Genomic DNA, 22,527 nt, shown 5'->3' with positions numbered 1-22,527 from the left:
GACATAGAGACATAGAGACATAGAGACAAAGAAACATAGAAACATAGAGACATAGAAACATAGAGACATAGAGACATAGAGACATAGAAACATAGAGACATAGAGACATAGAAACATAGAAACATAGAGACATAGAGACATAGAGACATAGAGACATAGAAACATAGAGATATAGAGACATAGAGACATAGAAACATAGAGATATAGAGACATAGAAACATAGAGACATAGAGACATAGAGACATAGAGACATAGAGACATAGAGATATAGAGACATAGAGACATAGAGACATAGAGATATAGAGACATAGAGACATAGAAACATAGCGATATAGAGATATAGAAACATAGAGACATAGAGACATAGAGACATAGAAACATAGAGACATAGAGACAAAGAAACATAGAAACATAGAGACATAGAAACATAGAGACATAGAGACATAGAAACATAGAGACATAGAAACATAGAGACATAGAGACATAGAGACAAAGAAACATAGAAACATAGAGACATAGAGACATAGAAACATAGAGACATAGAAACATAGAGACATAGAGACATAGAGACAAAGAAACATAGAAACATAGAGACATAGAGACATAGAAACTTAGAGACATAGAGACATAGATACATAGAAACATAGAAACATAGAGACATAGAGACATAGAAACATAGAGACATAGAGACAAAGAAACATAGAAACATAGAAACAGAGAGATATAGAGACATAGAGACATAGAGACATAGAGACATAGAGACAAAGAAACATAGAAAAATAGAGACATAGAGACATAAAAACTTAGAGACATAGAGACATAGAGACATAGAAACATAGAAACATAGAGACATAGAGACATAGAAACATAGAGACAAAGAAACATAGAAACATAGAAACATAGAGATATAGAGACATAGAGACATAGAGACATAGAGACATAGAGACATAGAGACATAGAGACATAGAGACATAGAAACATAGAGATATAGAGACATAGAGACATAGAGACATAGAGACATAGAGACATAGAAACATAGAGATATAGAGACATAGAGACATAGAGACATAGAGATATAGAGAAATAGAGACATAGAGACATAGAGACATAGAGACATAGAGACATAGAGACATAGAAACATAGAAACATAGAGATATAGAGAAATAGAGATATAGAGACATAGAGACATAGAAACATAGAGACATAGAGACAAAGAAACATAGAAACATAGAAACATAGAGATATAGAGACATAGAGATATAGAGACATAGAAACATAGAGACATAGAGACATAGAGACATAGAGACATAGAAACATAGAGACATAGAGACATAGAGACATAGAGACATAGAGACATAGAGACATAGAGACATAGAGATATAGAGACATAGAAACATAGAAACATAGAGATATAGAGAAATAGAGATATAGAGACATAGAGACATAGAAACATAGAGACATAGAGACATAGAGACATAGAGACATAGAGACATAGAGACATAGAAACATAGAGACATATAAACATAGAAACATAGAGACATAGAGACATAGAGACATAGAGACATAGAGACATAGAGATATAGAGATATAGAGATATAGAGATATAGAGACATAGAAACATAGAGACATAGAGACATAGAGACATAGAGACATAGAGACAAAGAAACATAGAAACATAGAGACATAGAAACATAGAGACATAGAGACATAGAAACATAGAGACATAGAAACATAGAGACATAGAGACATAGAAACATAGAGACATAGAAACATAGAAACATAGAAACATAGAGACATAGAAACATAGAGACATAGAAACATAGAGACATAGAAACATAGAAACATAGAGACATAGAGACATAGAGACATAGAGACATAGAAACATAGAGACAAAGAAACATAGAAACATAGAGACATAGAAACATAGAGACATAGAGACATAGAGACATAGAGACATAGAGATATAGAGACATAGAGACATAGAGACATAGAAACATAGAGACATAGAGACATAGAGATATACAGACATAGAGACATAGAGACATAGAGACATAGAGACATAGAGACATAGAGACATAGAAACATAGAGACATAGAGACATAGAGACATAGAGATATAGAGACATAGAGACATAGAGACATAGAGATATAGAGACATAGAGACATAGAGATATAGAGACATAGAGATATAGAGACATAGAGACATAGAGACATAGAGACATAGAGACATAGAGACATAGAAACATAGAGACATAGAGACATAGAGACATAGAGATATAGAGACATAGAGACATAGAGATATAGAGACATAGAGATATAGAGACATAGAGACATAGAAACATAGAGACATAGAGACATAGAAACATAGAGACATAGAGACATAGAAACATAGAGACATAGAGACATAGAGACATAGAAACATAGAGACATAGAGACATAGAAACATAGAGACATAGAGACATAGAGACATAGAAACATAGAGACATAGAGACATAGAGAAATAGAAATATAGAAACATAGAGACATAGAGACATAGAGAAATAGAGATATAGAGACATAGAAACATAGAAACATAGAGACATAGAGACATAGAGACATAGAAACATAGAAACATAGAGACATAGAGACATAGAAACATAGAGACATAGAGACATAGAGACATAGAGACATAGAAACATAGAGAAATAGAAATATAGAAACATAGAGACATAGAGAAATAGAGAAATAGAGATATAGAAACATAGAGACATAGAGACATAGAGAAATAGAGATATAGAAACATAGAGACATAGAGACATAGAGATATAGAAACATAGAGACATAGAGACATAGAGATATAGAAACATAGAGACATAGAGATATAGAAACATAGAGACATAGAGACATAGAGACATAGAAACATAGAGACATAGAGACATAGAAACATAGAGACATAGAGACATCGAGAAATAGAAATATAGAAACATAGAGACATAGAGACATAGAGACATAGAGACATAGAGACATAGAAACATAGAAACATAGAGACATAGAGAAATAGAGATATAGAAACATAGAGACATAGAGACATAGAGAAATAGAGATATAGAAACATAGAGACATAGAAACATAGAAACATAGAGACATAGAAACATAGAGACATAGAGATATAGAAACATAGAGACATAGAGACATAGAGAAATAGGAATATAGAAACATTGAGACATAGAGACATAGAGAAATAGAGATATAGAAACATAGAGACATAGAGACATAGAGACATAGAAACATAGAGACATAGAGACATAGAAACATAGAAACATAGAGACATAGAAACATAGAGACATAGAGATATAGAAACATAGAGACATAGAGACATAGAAACATAGAAACATAGAGACATAGAAACATAGAGACATAGAGACATAGAAACATAGAGACATAGAGACATAGAGACATAGAGACATAGAGATATAGAGACATAGAGATATAGAGACATAGAGATATAGAGACATAGAGATATAGAAACATAGAGACATAGAGACATAGAGAAATAGAGATATAGAAACATAGAGACATAGAAACATAGAAACATAGAGACATAGAAACATAGAGACATAGAGATAAAGAAACATAGAGACATAGACACATAGAAACATAGAAACATAGAGACATAGAAACATAGAGACATAGAGACATAGAAACATAGAGACATAGAGACATAGAGACATAGAGACATAGAGATATAGAGACATAGAGATATAGAGACATAGAGATATAGAGACATAGAGATATAGAGACATAGAGACATAGAGACATAGAGATATAGAGACATAGAGACATAGAGACATAGAAACATAGAGACATAGAAACATAGAGACATAGAGACATAGAGACATAGAAACATAGAAACATAGAGACATAGAAACATAGAGACATAGAAACATAGAAACATAGAGACATAGAAACATAGAGACATAGAGACATAGAAACATAGAGACATAGAAACATAGAGACATAGAGACATAGAGACATAGAGACATAGAGATATAGAGACATGGAGATATAGAGACATAGAGATATAGAGACATAGAGATATAGAAACATAGAGACATAGAGACATAGAGAAATAGAGATATAGAAACATAGAGACATAGAAACATAGAAACATAGAGACATAGAAACATAGAGACATAGAGATATGGAAACATAGAGACATAGAGACATAGAAACATAGAAACATAGAGACATAGAAACATAGAGACATAGAGACATAGAAACATAGAGACATAGAGACATAGAGACATAGAGACATAGAGATATAGAGACATAGAGATATAGAGACATAGAGATATAGAGACATAGAGATATAGAGACATAGAGACATAGAGACATAGAGATATAGAGACATAGAGACATAGAGACATAGAAACATAGAGACATAGAAACATAGAGACATAGAGACATAGAGACATAGAAACATAGAAACATAGAGACATAGAAACATAGAGACATAGAGACATAGAAACATAGAGACATAGAGACATAGAAACATAGAGACATAGAGACATAGAGACATAGAGATATAGAGACATAGAGATATAGACATAGAGATATAGAGAAATAGAGATATAGAAACATAGAGACATAGAGACATAGAGAAATAGAGATATAGAAACATAGAGACATAGAAACATAGAAACATAGAAACATAGAGACATAGAGATATAGAAACATAGAGACATAGAAACATAGAAACATAGAGACATAGAAACATAGAGACATAGAGACATAGAAACATAGAGACATAGAGACATAGAGACATAGAGACATAGAGATATAGAGACATAGAGATATAGAGACATAGAGATATAGAGACATAGAAACATAGAAACATAGAGACATAGAAACATAGAAACATAGAGACATAGAAACATAGAGACATAGAGATATAGAAACATAGAGACATAGAGATATAGAGACATAGAGATATAGAGACATAGAGATATAGAGACATAGAGACATAGAGACACAGAGACATAGAAACATAGAAACATAGAGACATAGAAACATAGAGACATAGAGACATAGAGATATAGAAACATAGAGACATAGAAACATAGAGACATAGAGACATAGAGACATAGAAACATAGAGACATAGAGACATAGAAACATAGAGACATAGAGACATAGAGACATAGAAACATAGAAACATAGAGACATAGAAACATAGAGACATAGAGACATAGAAACATAGAGACATAGAGACATAGAGACATAGAGATATAGAGACATAGAGATATAGAGACATAGAGATATAGAGAAATAGAGATATAGAAACATAGAGACATAGAGACATAGAGAAATAGAGATATAGAAACATAGAGACATAGAAACATAGAAACATAGAGACATAGAAACATAGAGACATAGAGATATAGAAACATAGAGACATAGAGACATAGAAACATAGAAACATAGAGACATAGAAACATAGAGACATAGAGACATAGAAACATAGAGACACAGAGACATAGAGACATAGAGACATAGAGATATAGAGACATAGAGATATAGAGACATAGAGATATAGAGACATAGAGACATAGAGACATAGAGACATAGAGACATAGAGACATAGAAACATAGAAACATAGAGACATAGAAACATAGAAACATAGAGACATAGAAACATAGAGACATAGAGATATAGAAACATAGAGACATAGAGATATAGAGACATAGAGATATAGAGACATAGAGACATAGAGACATAGAGACATAGAAACATAGAAACATAGAGACATAGAAACATAGAGACATAGAGACATAGAGATATAGAAACATAGAGACATAGAAACATAGAGACATAGAGACATAGAGACATAGAGACATAGAAACATAGAGACATAGAGACATAGAAACATAGAGACATAGAGATATAGAGACATAGAGATATAGAGACATAGAGACATAGAGACATAGAGATATAGAAACATAGAGACATAGAGACATAGAGACATAGAAACATAGAGACATAGAGACATAGAGACATAGAGACATAGAGACATAGAGAAATAGAGATATAGAAACATAGAGACATAGAGACATAGAGAAATAGAGATATAGAAACATAGAGACATAGAAACATAGAAACATAGAGACATAGAAACATAGAGACATAGAGATATAGAAACATAGAGACATAGAGACATAGAGAAATAGGAATATAGAAACATAGAGACATAGAGACATAGAGAAATAGAGATATAGAAACATAGAGACATAGAGACATAGAGACATAGAAACATAGAGACATAGAGACATAGAAACATAGAAACATAGAGACATAGAAACATAGAGACATAGAGATATAGAAACATAGAGACATAGAGACATAGAAACATAGAAACATAGAGACATAGAAACATAGAGACATAGAGACATAGAAACATCGAGACATAGAGACATAGAGACATAGAGACATAGAGATATAGAGACATAGAGATATAGAGACATAGAGATATAGAGACATAGAGATATAGAAACATAGAGACATAGAGACATAGAGAAATAGAGATATAGAAACATAGAGACATAGAAACATAGAAACATAGAGACATAGAAACATAGAGACATAGAGATATAGAAACATAGAGACATAGAAACATAGAGACATAGAGACATAGAGAAATAGAAATATAGAAACATAGAGACATAGAGACATAGAGACATAGAGACATAGAGACATAGAAACATAGAAACATAGAGACATAGAGAAATAGAGATATAGAAACATAGAGACATAGAGACATAGAGAAATAGAGATATAGAAACATAGAGACATAGAAACATAGAAACAGAGACATAGAAACATAGAGACATAGAGATATAGAAACATAGAGACATAGAGACATAGAGAAATAGGAATATAGAAACATAGAGACATAGAGACATAGAGAAATAGAGATATAGAAACATAGAGACATAGAGACATAGAGACATAGAAACATAGAGACATAGAAACATAGAAACATAGAGACATAGAAACATAGAGACATAGAGATATAGAAACATAGAGACATAGAGACATAGAAACATAGAAACATAGAGACATAGAAACATAGAGACATAGAGACATAGAAACATCGAGACATAGAGACATAGAGACATAGAGACATAGAGATATAGAGACATAGAGATATAGAGACATAGAGATATAGAGACATAGAGATATAGAAACATAGAGACATAGAGACATAGAGAAATAGAGATATAGAAACATAGAGACATAGAAACATAGAAACATAGAGACATAGAAACATAGAGACATAGAGATATAGAAACATAGAGACATAGAGACATAGAAACATAGAAACATAGAGACATAGAAACATAGAGACATAGAGACATAGAAACATAGAGACATAGAGACATAGAGACATAGAGACATAGAGATATAGAGACATAGAGATATAGAGACATAGAGATATAGAGACATAGAGATATAGAGACATAGAGAAATAGAGACATAGAGATATAGAGACATAGAGACATAGAGACATAGAAACATAGAGACATAGAAACATAGAGACATAGAGACATAGAGACATAGAAACATAGAAACATAGAAACATAGAGACATAGAAACATAGAAACATAGAGACATAGAGACATAGAAACATAGAGAAATAGAGATATAGAAACATAGAGACATAGAGACATAGAGAAATAGAGATATAGAAACATCGAGACATAGAAACATAGAAACATAGAGACATAGAAACATAGAGACAGAGAGATATAGAAACATAGAGACATAGAGACATAGAGAAATAGGAATATAGAAACATAGAGACATAGAGACATAGAGAAATAGAGATATAGAAACATAGAGACATAGAGACATAGAGACATAGAAACATAGAGACATAGAGACATAGAAACATAGAAACATAGAGATAGAAACATAGAGACATAGAGATATAGAAACATAGAGACATAGAGACATAGAGACATAGAAACATAGAGACATAGAGACATAGAGACATAGAGACATAGAGACATAGAAACATAGAGACATAGAAACATAGAAACATAGAGAAATAGAGATATAGAAACATAGAGACATAGAGACATAGAGATATAGAAACATAGAGACATAGAGACATAGAGATATAGAAACATAGAGACATAGAGATATAGAGACATAGAGACATAGAGACATAGAGACATAGAAACATAGAGACATAGAGACATAGAAACATAGAGACATAGAGACATAGAGAAATTGAAATATAGAAACATAGAGACATAGAGACATAGAGACATAGAAACATAGAAACAGAGAGACATAGAGAAATAGAGATATAGAAACATAGAGACATAGAGACATAGAGAAATAGAGATATAGAAACATAGAGACATAGAAACATAGAAACATAGAGACATAGAAACATAGAGACATAGAGATATAGAAACATAGAGACATAGAGACATAGAGAAATAGGAATATAGAAACATAGAGACATAGAGAAATAGAGATATAGAAACATAGAGACATAGAGACATAGAGACATAGAAACATAGAGACATAGAGACATAGAAACATAGAAACATAGAGACATAGAAACATAGAGACATAGAGATATAGAAACATAGAGACATAGAGACATAGAAACATAGAAACATAGAGACATAGAAACATAGAGACATAGAGACATAGAAACATAGAGACATAGAGACATAGAGACATAGAGACATAGAGATATAGAGACATAGAGATATAGAGACATAGGGATATAGAGACATAGAGATATAGAAACATAGAGACATAGAGACATAGAGAAATAGAGAAATAGAAACATAGAGACATAGAAACATAGAAACATAGAGACATAGAAACATAGAGACATAGAGATATAGAAACATAGAGACATAGAGACATAGAAACATAGAAACATAGAGACATAGAAACATAGAGACATAGAGACATAGAAACATAGAGACATAGAGACATAGAGACATAGAGACATAGAGATATAGAGACATAGAGATATAGAGACATAGAGATATAGAGACATAGAGATATAGAGACATAGAGACATAGAGACATAGAGATATAGAGACATAGAGACATAGCGACATAGAAACATAGAGACATAGAAACATAGAGACATAGAGACATAGAGACATAGAAACATAGAAACATAGAGACATAGAAACATAGAGACATAGAAACATAGAAACATAGAGACATAGAAACATAGAGACATAGAGACATAGAAACATAGAGACATAGAGACATAGAGACATAGAGACATAGAGATATAGAGACATAGAGATATAGAGACATAGAGATATAGAGAAATAGAGATATAGAAACATAGAGACATAGAGACATAGAGAAATAGAGATATAGAAACATAGAGACATAGAAACATAGAAACATAGAGACATAGAAACATAGAGACATAGAGATATAGAAACATAGAGACATACAGACATAGAAACATAGAAACATAGAGACATAGAAACATAGAGACATAGAGACATAGAAACATAGAGACATAGAGACATAGAGACATAGAGACATAGAGATATAGAGACATAGAGATATAGAGACATAGAGATATAGAGACATAGAGATATAGAGACACAGAGACATAGAGACATAGAGATATAGAGACATAGAGACATAGAGACATAGAGACATAGAGACATAGAAACATAGAAACATAGAGACATAGAAACATAGAAACATCGAGACATAGAAACATAGAGACATAGAGATATAGAAACATAGAGACATAGAGATATAGAGACATAGAGATATAGAGACATAGAGATATAGAGACATAGAGACATAGAGACATAGAGACATAGAAACATAGAGACATAGAAACATAGAGACATAGAGACATAGAGATATAGAAACATAGAGACATAGAAACATAAAGACATAGAGACATAGAGACATAGAGACATAGAGACATAGAAACATAGAGACATAGAGACATAGAGACATAGAGACATAGAGACATAGAGATATAGAGATATAGAGACATAGAGACATAGAGACATAGAAACATAGAGACATAGAGACATAGAGACATAGAAACATAGAGACATAGAAACATAGAAACATAGAGACATAGAGACATAGAGACATAGAGACATAGAGACATAGAGACATAGAGACACAGAGACATAGAGACATAGAGACATAGAGATATAGAGATATAGAGATATAGAGACATAGAAACATAGAGACATAGAGACATAGAGACATAGAGACATAGAGACAAAGAAACATAGAAACATAGAGACATAGAAACATAGAGACATAGAGACATAGAAACATAGAGACATAGAAACATAGAGACATAGAGACATAGAAACATAGAGACATAGAAACATAGAAACATAGAAACATAGAGACATAGAAACATAGAGACATAGAAACATAGAGACATAGAGACATAGAGACATAGAGACATAGAGACATAGAAACATAGAGACATAGAGACATAGAGATATAGAGACATAGAGAAATAGAAATATAGAAACATAGAGACATAGAGACACAGAGACATAGAGACATAGAGATATAGAGACATAGAGACATAGAGACATAGAGACATAGAGACATAGAGACATAGAGATATAGAGACATAGAGAAATAGAAATATAGAAACATAGAGACATAGAGACATAGAGACATAGAGAAATAGAGATATAGAAACATAGAGACATAGAAACATAGAAACATAGAGACATAGAAACATAGAGACATAGAGATATAGAAACATAGAGACATAGAGACATAGAGACATAGAAACATAGAGACATAGAGACATAGAAACATAGAGACATAGAGACATAGAAACATAGAGACATAGAGACATAGAGACATAGAAACATAGAGACATAGAGACATAGAAACATAGAGACATAGAGACATAGAGACATAGAAACATAGAGACATAGAGACATAGAGAAATAGAAATATAGAAACATAGAGACATAGAGACATAGAGAAATAGAGATATAGAGACATAGAAACATAGAAACATAGAGACATAGAGACATAGAGACATAGAGACATAGAAACATAGAGACATAGAGACATAGAAACATAGAGACATAGAGACATAGAGACATAGAGACATAGAAACATAGAGAAATAGAAATATAGAAACATAGAGACATAGAGAAATAGAGAAATAGAGATATAGAAACATAGAGACATAGAGACATAGAGAAATAGAGATATAGAAACATAGAGACATAGAGACATAGAGATATAGAAACATAGAGACATAGAGACATAGAGATATAGAAACATAGAGACATAGAGATATAGAAACATAGAGACATAGAGACATAGAGACATAGAAACATAGAGACATAGAGACATAGAAACATAGAGACATAGAGACATAGAGAAATAGAAATATAGAAACATAGAGACATAGAGACATAGAGACATAGAGACATAGAGACATAGAAACATAGAAACATAGAGACATAGAGAAATAGAGATATAGAAACATAGAGACATAGAGACATAGAAAAATAGAGATATAGAAACATAGAGACATAGAAACATAGAAACATAGAGACATAGAAACATAGAGACATAGAGATATAGAAACATAGAGACATAGAGACATACAGAAATAGGAATATAGAAACATTGAGACATAGAGACATAGAGAAATAGAGATATAGAAACATAGAGACATAGAGACATAGAGACATAGAAACATAGAGACATAGAGACATAGAAACATAGAAACATAGAGACATAGAAACATAGAGACATAGAGATATAGAAACATAGAGACATAGAGACATAGAAACATAGAAACATAGAGACATAGAAACATAGAGACATAGAGACATAGAAACATAGAGACATAGAGACATAGAGACATAGAGACATAGAGATATAGAGACATAGAGATATAGAGACATAGAGATATAGAGACATAGAGATATAGAAACATAGAGACATAGAGACATAGAGAAATAGAGATATAGAAACATAGAGACATAGAAACATAGAAACATAGAGACATAGAAACATAGAGACATAGAGATATAGAAACATAGAGACATAGAGACATAGAAACATAGAAACATAGAGACATAGAAACATAGAGACATAGAGACATAGAAACATAGAGACATAGAGACATAGAGACATAGAGACATAGAGATATAGAGACATAGAGATATAGAGACATAGAGATATAGAGACATAGAGACATAGAGACATAGAGATATAGAGACATAGAGACATAGAGACATAGAAACATAGAAACATAGAGACATAGAAACATAGAGACATAGAGACATAGAGACATAGAAACATAGAAACATAGAGACATAGAAACATAGAGACATAGAAACATAGAAACATAGAGACATAGAAACATAGAGACATAGAGACATAGAAACATAGAGACATAGAAACATAGAGACATAGAGACATAGAGACATAGAGACATAGAGATATAGAGACATAGAGATATAGAGACATAGAGATATAGAGACATAGAGATATAGAAACATAGAGACATAGAGACATAGAGAAATAGAGATATAGAAACATAGAGACATAGAAACATAGAAACATAGAGACATAGAAACATAGAGACATAGAGATATGGAAACATAGAGACATAGAGACATAGAAACATAGAAACATAGAGACATAGAAACATAGAGACATAGAGACATAGAAACATAGAGACATAGAGACATAGAGACATAGAGATATAGAGACATAGAGATATAGAGACATAGAGATATAGAGACATAGAGATATAGAGACATAGAGACATAGAGACATAGAAACATAGAGACATAGAAACATAGAAACATAGAAACATAGAGACATAGAAACATAGAGACATAGAAACATAGAGACATAGAAACATAGAAACATAGAGACATAGAGACATAGAGACATAGAAACATAGAGACAAAGAAACATAGAAACATAGAGACATAGAAACATAGAGACATAGAGACATAGAGATATAGAGACATAGAGACATAGAGACATAGAAACATAGAAACATAGAGACATAGAGACATAGAGATATACAGACATAGAGACATAGAGACATAGAGACATAGAGACATAGAGACATAGAGACATAGAAACATAGAGACATAGAGACATAGAGACATAGAGATATAGAGACATAGAGACATAGAGACATAGAGATATAGAGACATAGAGACATAGAGATATAGAGACATAGAGATATAGAGACATAGAGACATAGAAACATAGAGACATAGAGACACAGAGACATAGAGACATAGAGACATAGAAACATAGAGACATAGAGACATAGAGACATAGAGATATAGAGACATAGAGACATAGAGATATAGAGACATAGAGATATAGAGACATAGAGACATAGAAACATAGAGACATAGAGACATAGAGACATAGATACATAGAGACATAGAGGCATAGAAACATAGAGACATAGAGACATAGAGACATAGAGACATAGAGACATAGAGACATAGAAACATAGAGACATAGAGACATAGAGATATAGAGACATAGAGAAATAGAAATATAGAAACATAGAGACATAGAGACACAGAGACATAGAGACATAGAGATATAGAGACATAGAGACATAGAGACATAGAGACATAGAGACATAGAGACATAGAGACATAGAGATATAGAGACATAGAGAAATAGAAATATAGAAACATAGAGACATAGAGACATAGAGACATAGAGAAATAGAGATATAGAAACATAGAGACATAGAAACATAGAAACATAGAGACATAGAGATATAGAAACATAGAGACATAGAGACATAGAGACATAGAAACATAGAGACATAGAGACATAGAAACATAGAGACATAGAGACATAGAAACATAGAGACATAGAGACATAGAGACATAGAAACATAGAGACATAGAGACATAGAAACATAGAGACATAGAGACATAGAGACATAGAAACATAGAGACATAGAGACATAGAGAAATAGAAATATAGAAACATAGAGACATAGAGACATAGAGAAATAGAGATATAGAGACATAGAAACATAGAAACATAGAGACATAGAGACATAGAGACATAGAGACATAGAAACATAGAGACATAGAGACATAGAAACATAGAGACATAGAGACATAGAGACATAGAGACATAGAAACATAGAGAAATAGAAATATAGAAACATAGAGACATAGAGAAATAGAGAAATAGAGATATAGAAACATAGAGACATAGAGACATAGAGAAATAGAGATATAGAAACATAGAGACATAGAGACATAGAGATATAGAAACATAGAGACATAGAGACATAGAGATATAGAAACATAGAGACATAGAGATATAGAAACATAGAGACATAGAGACATAGAGACATAGAAACATAGAGACATAGAGACATAGAAACATAGAGACATAGAGACATAGAGAAATAGAAATATAGAAACATAGAGACATAGAGACATAGAGACATAGAGACATAGAGACATAGAAACATAGAAACATAGAGACATAGAGAAATAGAGATATAGAAACATAGAGACATAGAGACATAGTGAAATAGAGATATAGAAACATAGAGACATAGAAACATAGAAACATAGAGACATAGAAACATAGAGACATAGAGATATAGAAACATAGAGACATAGAGACATAGAGAAATAGGAATATAGAAACATTGAGACATAGAGACATAGAGAAATAGAGATATAGAAACATAGAGACATAGAGACATAGAGACATAGAAACATAGAGACATAGAGACATAGAAACATAGAAACATAGAGACATAGAAACATAGAGACATAGAGATATAGAAACATAGAGACATAGAGACATAGAAACATAGAAACATAGAGACATAGAAACATAGAGAAATAGAGACATAGAAACATAGAGACATAGAGACATAGAGACATAGAGACATAGAGATATAGAGACATAGAGATATAGAGACATAGAGATATAGAGACATAGAGATATAGAAACATAGAGACATAGAGACATAGAGAAATAGAGATATAGAAACATAGAGACATAGAAACATAGAAACATAGAGACATAGAAACATAGAGACATAGAGATATAGAAACATAGAGACATAGAGACATAGAAACATAGAAACATAGAGACATAGAAACATAGAGACATAGAGACATAGAAACATAGACACATAGAGACATAGAGACATAGAGACATAGAGATATAGAGACATAGAGATATAGAGACATAGAGATATAGAGACATAGAGATATAGAGACATAGAGACATAGAGACATAGAGATATAGAGACATAGAGACATAGAGACATAGAAACATAGAGACATAGAAACATAGAGACATAGAGACATAGAGACATAGAAACATAGAAACATAGAGACATAGAAACATAGAGACATAGAAACATAGAAACATAGAGACATAGAAACATAGAGACATAGAGACATAGAAACATAGAGACATAGAAACATAGAGACATAGAGACATAGAGACATAGAGACATAGAGATATAGAGACATAGAGATATAGAGACATAGAGATATAGAAACATAGAGACATAGAGACATAGAGAAATAGAGATATAGAAACATAGAGACATAGAAACATAGAAACATAGAGACATAGAAACATAGAGACATAGAGATATGGAAACATAGAGACATAGAGACATAGAAACATAGAAACATAGAGACATAGAAACATAGAGACATAGAGACATAGAAACATAGAGACATAGAGACATAGAGACATAGAGACATAGCGATATAGAGACATAGAGATATAGAGACATAGAGATATAGAGACATAGAGATATAGAGACATAGAGACATAGAGACATAGAGATATAGAGACATAGAGACATAGAGACATAGAAACATAGAGACATAGAAACATAGAGACATAGAGACATAGAGACATAGAAACATAGAAACATAGAGACATAGAAACATAGAGACATAGAGACATAGAAACATAGAGACATAGAGACATAGAAACATAGAGACATAGAGACATAGAGACATAGAGACATAGAGATATAGAGACATAGAGATATAGAGATATAGAGAAATAGAGATATAGAAACATAGAGACATGGAGAAATAGAGATATAGAAACATAGAGACATAGAAACATAGAAACATAGAGACATAGAAACATAGAGACATAGAGATATAGAAACATAGAGACATAGAGACATAGAAACATAGAAACATAGAGACATAGAAACATAGAGACATAGAGACATAGAAACATAGAGACATAGAGACATAGAGACATAGAGACATAGAGATATAGAGACATAGAGATATAGAGACATAGAGATATAGAGACATAGAGATATAGAGACATAGAGACATAGAGACATAGAGATATAGAGACATAGAGACATAGAGACATAGAGACATAGAGACATAGAAACATAGAAACATAGAGACATAGAAACATAGAAACATAGAGACATAGAAACATAGAGACATGGAGATATAGAAACATAGAGACATGGAGATATAGAGACATAGAGATATAGAGACATAGAGATATAGAGACATAGAGACATAGAGACACAGAGACATAGAAACATAGAAACATAGAGACATAGAAACATAGAGACATAGAGACATAGAGATATAGAAACATAGAGACATAGAAACATAGAGACATAGAGACATAGAGACATAGAAACATAGAGACATAGAGACATAGAAACATAGAGACATAGAGACATAGAGACATAGAAACATAGAGACATAGAAACATAGAGACATAGAGACATAGAAACATAGAGACATAGAGACATAGAGACATAGAGACATAGAGATATAGAGACATAGAGATATAGAGACATAGAGATATAGAGAAATAGAGATATAGAAACATAGAGACATAGAGACATAGAGAAATAGAGATATAGAAACATAGAGACATAGAAACATAGAAACATAGAGACATAGAAACATAGAAACATAGAGACATAGAGATATAGAAACATAGAGACATAGAGACATAGAAACATAGAAACATAGAGACATAGAAACATAGAGACATAGAGACATAGAAACATAGAGACACAGAGACATAGAGACATAGAGACATAGAGATATAGAGGCATAGAGATATAGAGACATAGAGATATAGAGACATAGAGACATAGAGACATAGAGACATAGAGACATAGAAACATAGAAACATAGAGACATAGAAACATAGAAACATAGAGACATAGAAACATAGAGACATAGAGATATAGAAACATAGAGACATAGAGATATAGAGACATAGAGATATAGAGACATAGAGACATAGAGACATAGAGACATAGAAACATAGAAACATAGAGACATAGAGATATAGAAACATAGAGACATAGAAACATAGAGACATAGAGACATAGAGATATAGAGACATAGAAACATAGAGACATAGAGACATAGAAACATAGAGACATAGAGATATAGAGACATAGAGATATAGAGACATAGAGACATAGAGACATAGAGATATAGAAACATAGAGACATAGAGACATAGAGACATAGAAACATAGAGACATAGAGACATAGAGACATAGAGACATAGAGACATAGAGACATAGAGATATAGAGATATAGAGACATAGAGACAAAGAGACATAGAGATATAGAGACATAGAGATATAGAGACCTGGAGACATAGAAACATAGAGACATAGAGACATAGAGACATAGAGATATAGAGACATAGAGACATAGAGACATAGAGACATAGAGATATAGAGATATAGAAACATAGAGACATAGAGACATAGAGACATAGAGACATAGAGACATAGAGACATAGAGACATAGAGACATAGAAACATAGAGACATAGAAACATAGAGACATAGAGACATAGAGACATAGAGACATAGAGATATAGAGATATAGAGACATAGAAACATAGAGACATAGAAACATAGAGACATAGAGACATAGAGACATAGAAACATAGAGACATAGAGACATAGAGACATAGAGATATAGAGACATAGAGACATAGAGACATAGAGACATAGAAACATAGAGACATAGAGACATAGAGACATAGAGACATAGAGACATAGAGACATAGAGACATAGAGACATAGAAACATAGAGACATAGAGAGATAGAGACATAGAAACATAGAGACATAGAGACATAGAGACATAGAGATATAGAAACATAGAGATATAGAGACATAGAGACATAGAGACATAGAGACATAGAGACATAGAGACATAGAGACATAGAGACATAGAGACATAGAAACATAGAGAAATAGAAATATAGAAACATAGAGACATAGAGAAATAGAGAAATAGAGATATAGAAACATAGAGACATAGAGACATAGAGAAATAGAGATATAGAAACATAGAGACATAGAGACATAGAGATATAGAAACATAGAGACACAGAGATATAGAAACATAGAGACATAGAGATATTGAAACATAGAGACATAGAGACATAGAGACATAGAAACATAGAGACATAGAGACATAGAAACATAGAGACATAGAGACATAGAGAAATAGAAATATAGAAACATAGAGACAGAGAGACATAGAGACATAGAGACATAGAGACATAGAAACATAGAAACATAGAGACATAGAGAAATAGAGATATAGAAACATAGAGACATAGAGACATAGAGAAATAGAGATATAGAAACATAGAGACATAGAAACATAGAAACATAGAGACATAGAAACATAGAGACATAGAGATATAGAAACATAGAGACATAGAGACATAGAGAAATAGGAATATAGAAACATAGAGACATAGAGACATAGAGAAATAGAGATATAGAAACATAGAGACATAGAGACATAGAGACATAGAAACATAGAGACATAGAGACATAGAAACATAGAAACATAGAGACATAGAAACATAGAGACATAGAGATATAGAAACATAGAGACATAGAGACATAGAAACATAGAAACATAGAGACATAGAAACATAGAGACATAGAGAGATGGAAACATCGAGACATAGAGACATAGAGACATAGAGACATAGAGATATAGAGACATAGAGATATAGAGACATAGAGATATAGAGACATAGAGATATAGAAACATAGAGACATAGAGAAATAGAGATATAGAAACATAGAGACATAGAAACATAGAAACATAGAGACATAGAAACATAGAGACATAGAGATATAGAAACATAGAGACATAGAAACATAGAGACATAGAGACATAGAGAAATAGAAATATAGAAACATAGAGACATAGAGACATAGAGACATAGAGACATAGAGACATAGAAACATAGAGACATAGAGAAATAGAGATATAGAAACATAGAAACATAGAGACATAGAGAAATAGAGATATAGAAACATAGAGACATAGAAACATAGAAACATAGAGACATAGAAACATAGAGACATAGAGATATAGAAACATAGAGACATAGAGACATAGAGAAATAGGAATATAGAAACATAGAGACATAGAGACATAGAGAAATAGAGATATAGAAACATAGAGACATAGAGACATAGAGACATAGAAACATAGAGACATAGAGACATAGAAACATAGAAACATAGAGACATAGAAACATAGAGACATAGAGATATGGAAACATAGAGACATAGAGACATAGAAACATAGAAACATAGAGACATAGAAACATAGAGACATAGAGACATAGAAACATCGAGACATAGAGACATAGAGACATAGAGACATAGAGATATAGAGACATAGAGATATAGAAACATAGAGACATAGAGACATAGAGAAATAGAGATATAGAAACATAGCGACATAGAAACATAGAAACATAGAGACATAGAAACATAGAGACATAGAGATATAGAAACATAGAGACATAGAGACATAGAAACATAGAAACATAGAGACATAGAAACATAGAGACATAGAGACATAGAAACATAGAAACATAGAGACATAGAAACATAGAGACATAGAGACATAGAAACATAGAGACATAGAGACATAGAGATATAGAGACATAGAGATATAGAGACATAGAGATATAGAGACATAGAGATATAGAGACATAGAGACATAGAGATATAGAGACATAGAGACATAGAGACATAGAGACATAGAAACATAGAGACATAGAGACATAGAGACATAGAAACATAGAAACATAGAGACATAGAAACATAGAGACATAGAAACATAGAAACATAGAGACATAGAAACATAGAGACATAGAGACATAGAAACATAGAGAAATAGAGATATAGAAACATAGAGACATAGAGACATAGAGAAATAGAGATATAGAAACATCGAGACATAGAAACATAGAAACATAGAGACATAGAAACATAGAGACAGAGAGATATAGAAACATAGAGACATAGAGACATAGAGAAATAGGAATATAGAAACATAGAGACATAGAGACATAGAGAAATAGAGATATAGAAACATAGAGACATAGAGACATAGAGACATAGAAACATAGAGACATAGAGACATAGAAACATAGAAACATAGAGACATAGAAACATAGAGACATAGAGATATAGAAACATAGAGACATAGAGACATAGAGACATAGAAACATAGAGACATAGAGACATAGAGACATAGAAACATAGAGACATAGAAACATAGAGACATAGAAACATAGAAACATAGAGAAATAGAGATATAGAAACATAGAGACATAGAGACATAGAGATATAGAAACATATAGAGACATAGAGAGATAGAGATATAGAGACATAGAGACATAGAGATATAGAAACATAGAGACATAGAGACATAGAGACATAGAGACATAGAGAAATAGAAATATAGAAACATAGAGACATAGAGACATAGAGACATAGAGACATAGAAACATAGAAACATAGAGACATAGAGAAATAGAGATATAGAAACATAGAGACATAGAGACATAGAGAAATAGAGATATAGAAACATAGAGACATAGAAACATAGAAACATAGAGACATAGAAACATAGAGACATAGAGATATAGAAACATAGAGACATAGAGACATAGAGAAATAGGAATATAGAAACATAGAGACATAGAGAAATAGAGATATAGAAACATAGAGACATAGAGACATAGAGACATAGAAACATAGAGACATGGAGACATAGAAACATAGAAACATAGAGACATAGAAACATAGAGACATAGAGATATAGAAACATAGAGACATAGAGACATAGAAACATAGAAACATAGAGACATAGAAACATAGAGACATAGAGACATAGAAACATAGAGACATAGAGACATAGAGACATAGAGACATAGAGATATAGAGACATAGAGATATAGAGACATAGAGATATAGAAACATAGAGACATAGAGACATAGAGACATAGAGATATAGAGACATAGAGACATAGAGACATAGAAACATAGAGACATAGAGACATAGAAACATAGAGACATAGAGACATAGAAACATAGAGACATAGAGACATAGAGACATAGAGACATAGAGATATAGAGACATAGAGATATAGAGACATAGAGATATAGAGACATAGAGACATAGAGATATAGAGACATAGAGACATAGAGACATAGAAACATAGAGACATAGAAACATAGAGACATAGAGACATAGAGACATAGAAACATAGAAACATAGAGACATAGAAACATAGAGACATAGAAACATAGAAACATAGAGACATAGAAACATAGAGACATAGAGACATAGAAACATAGAGACATAGAGACATAGAGACATAGAGATATAGAGACATAGAGATATAGAGACATAGAGATATAGAGACATAGAGATATAGAGAAATAGAGATATAGAAACATAGAGACATAGAGACATAGAGAAATAGAGATATAGAAACATAGAGACATAGAAACATAGAAACATAGAGACATAGAAACATAGAGACATAGAGATATAGAAACATAGAGACATAGAGACATAGAAACATAGAAACATAGAGACATAGAAACATAGAGACATAGAGACATAGAAACATAGAGACATAGAGACATAGAGACATAGAGACATAGAGATATAGAGACATAGAGATATAGAGACATAGAGATATAGAGACATAGAGATATAGAGACATAGAAACATAGAGACATAGAGATATAGAGACATAGAGACATAGAGACATAGAGACATAGAGACATAGAAACATAGAAACATAGAGACATAGAAACATAGAAACATCGAGACATAGAAACATAGAGACATAGAGATATAGAAACATAGAGACATAGAGATATAGAGACATAGAGATATAGAGACATAGAGATATAGAGACATAGAGACATAGAGACATAGAGACATAGAGACATAGAAACATAGAGACATAGAGACATAGAGATATAGAAACATAGAAACATAGAGACATAGAGACATAGAGACATAGAGACATAGAGACATAGAAACATAGAGACATAGAGACATAGAAACATAGAGACATAGAGACATAGAGACATAGAAACATAGAAACATAGAGACATAGAAAC

The sequence above is a fragment of the Pristiophorus japonicus genome, chromosome 14 (genome assembly GCF_044704955.1).
Source record: "Pristiophorus japonicus isolate sPriJap1 chromosome 14, sPriJap1.hap1, whole genome shotgun sequence".
In the NCBI taxonomy this organism is placed as follows: Eukaryota; Metazoa; Chordata; class Chondrichthyes; family Pristiophoridae; genus Pristiophorus; species Pristiophorus japonicus.
The sequence above is the reverse complement of the archived record's forward strand: the minus strand, read 5'-3'. Positions refer to the sequence as shown.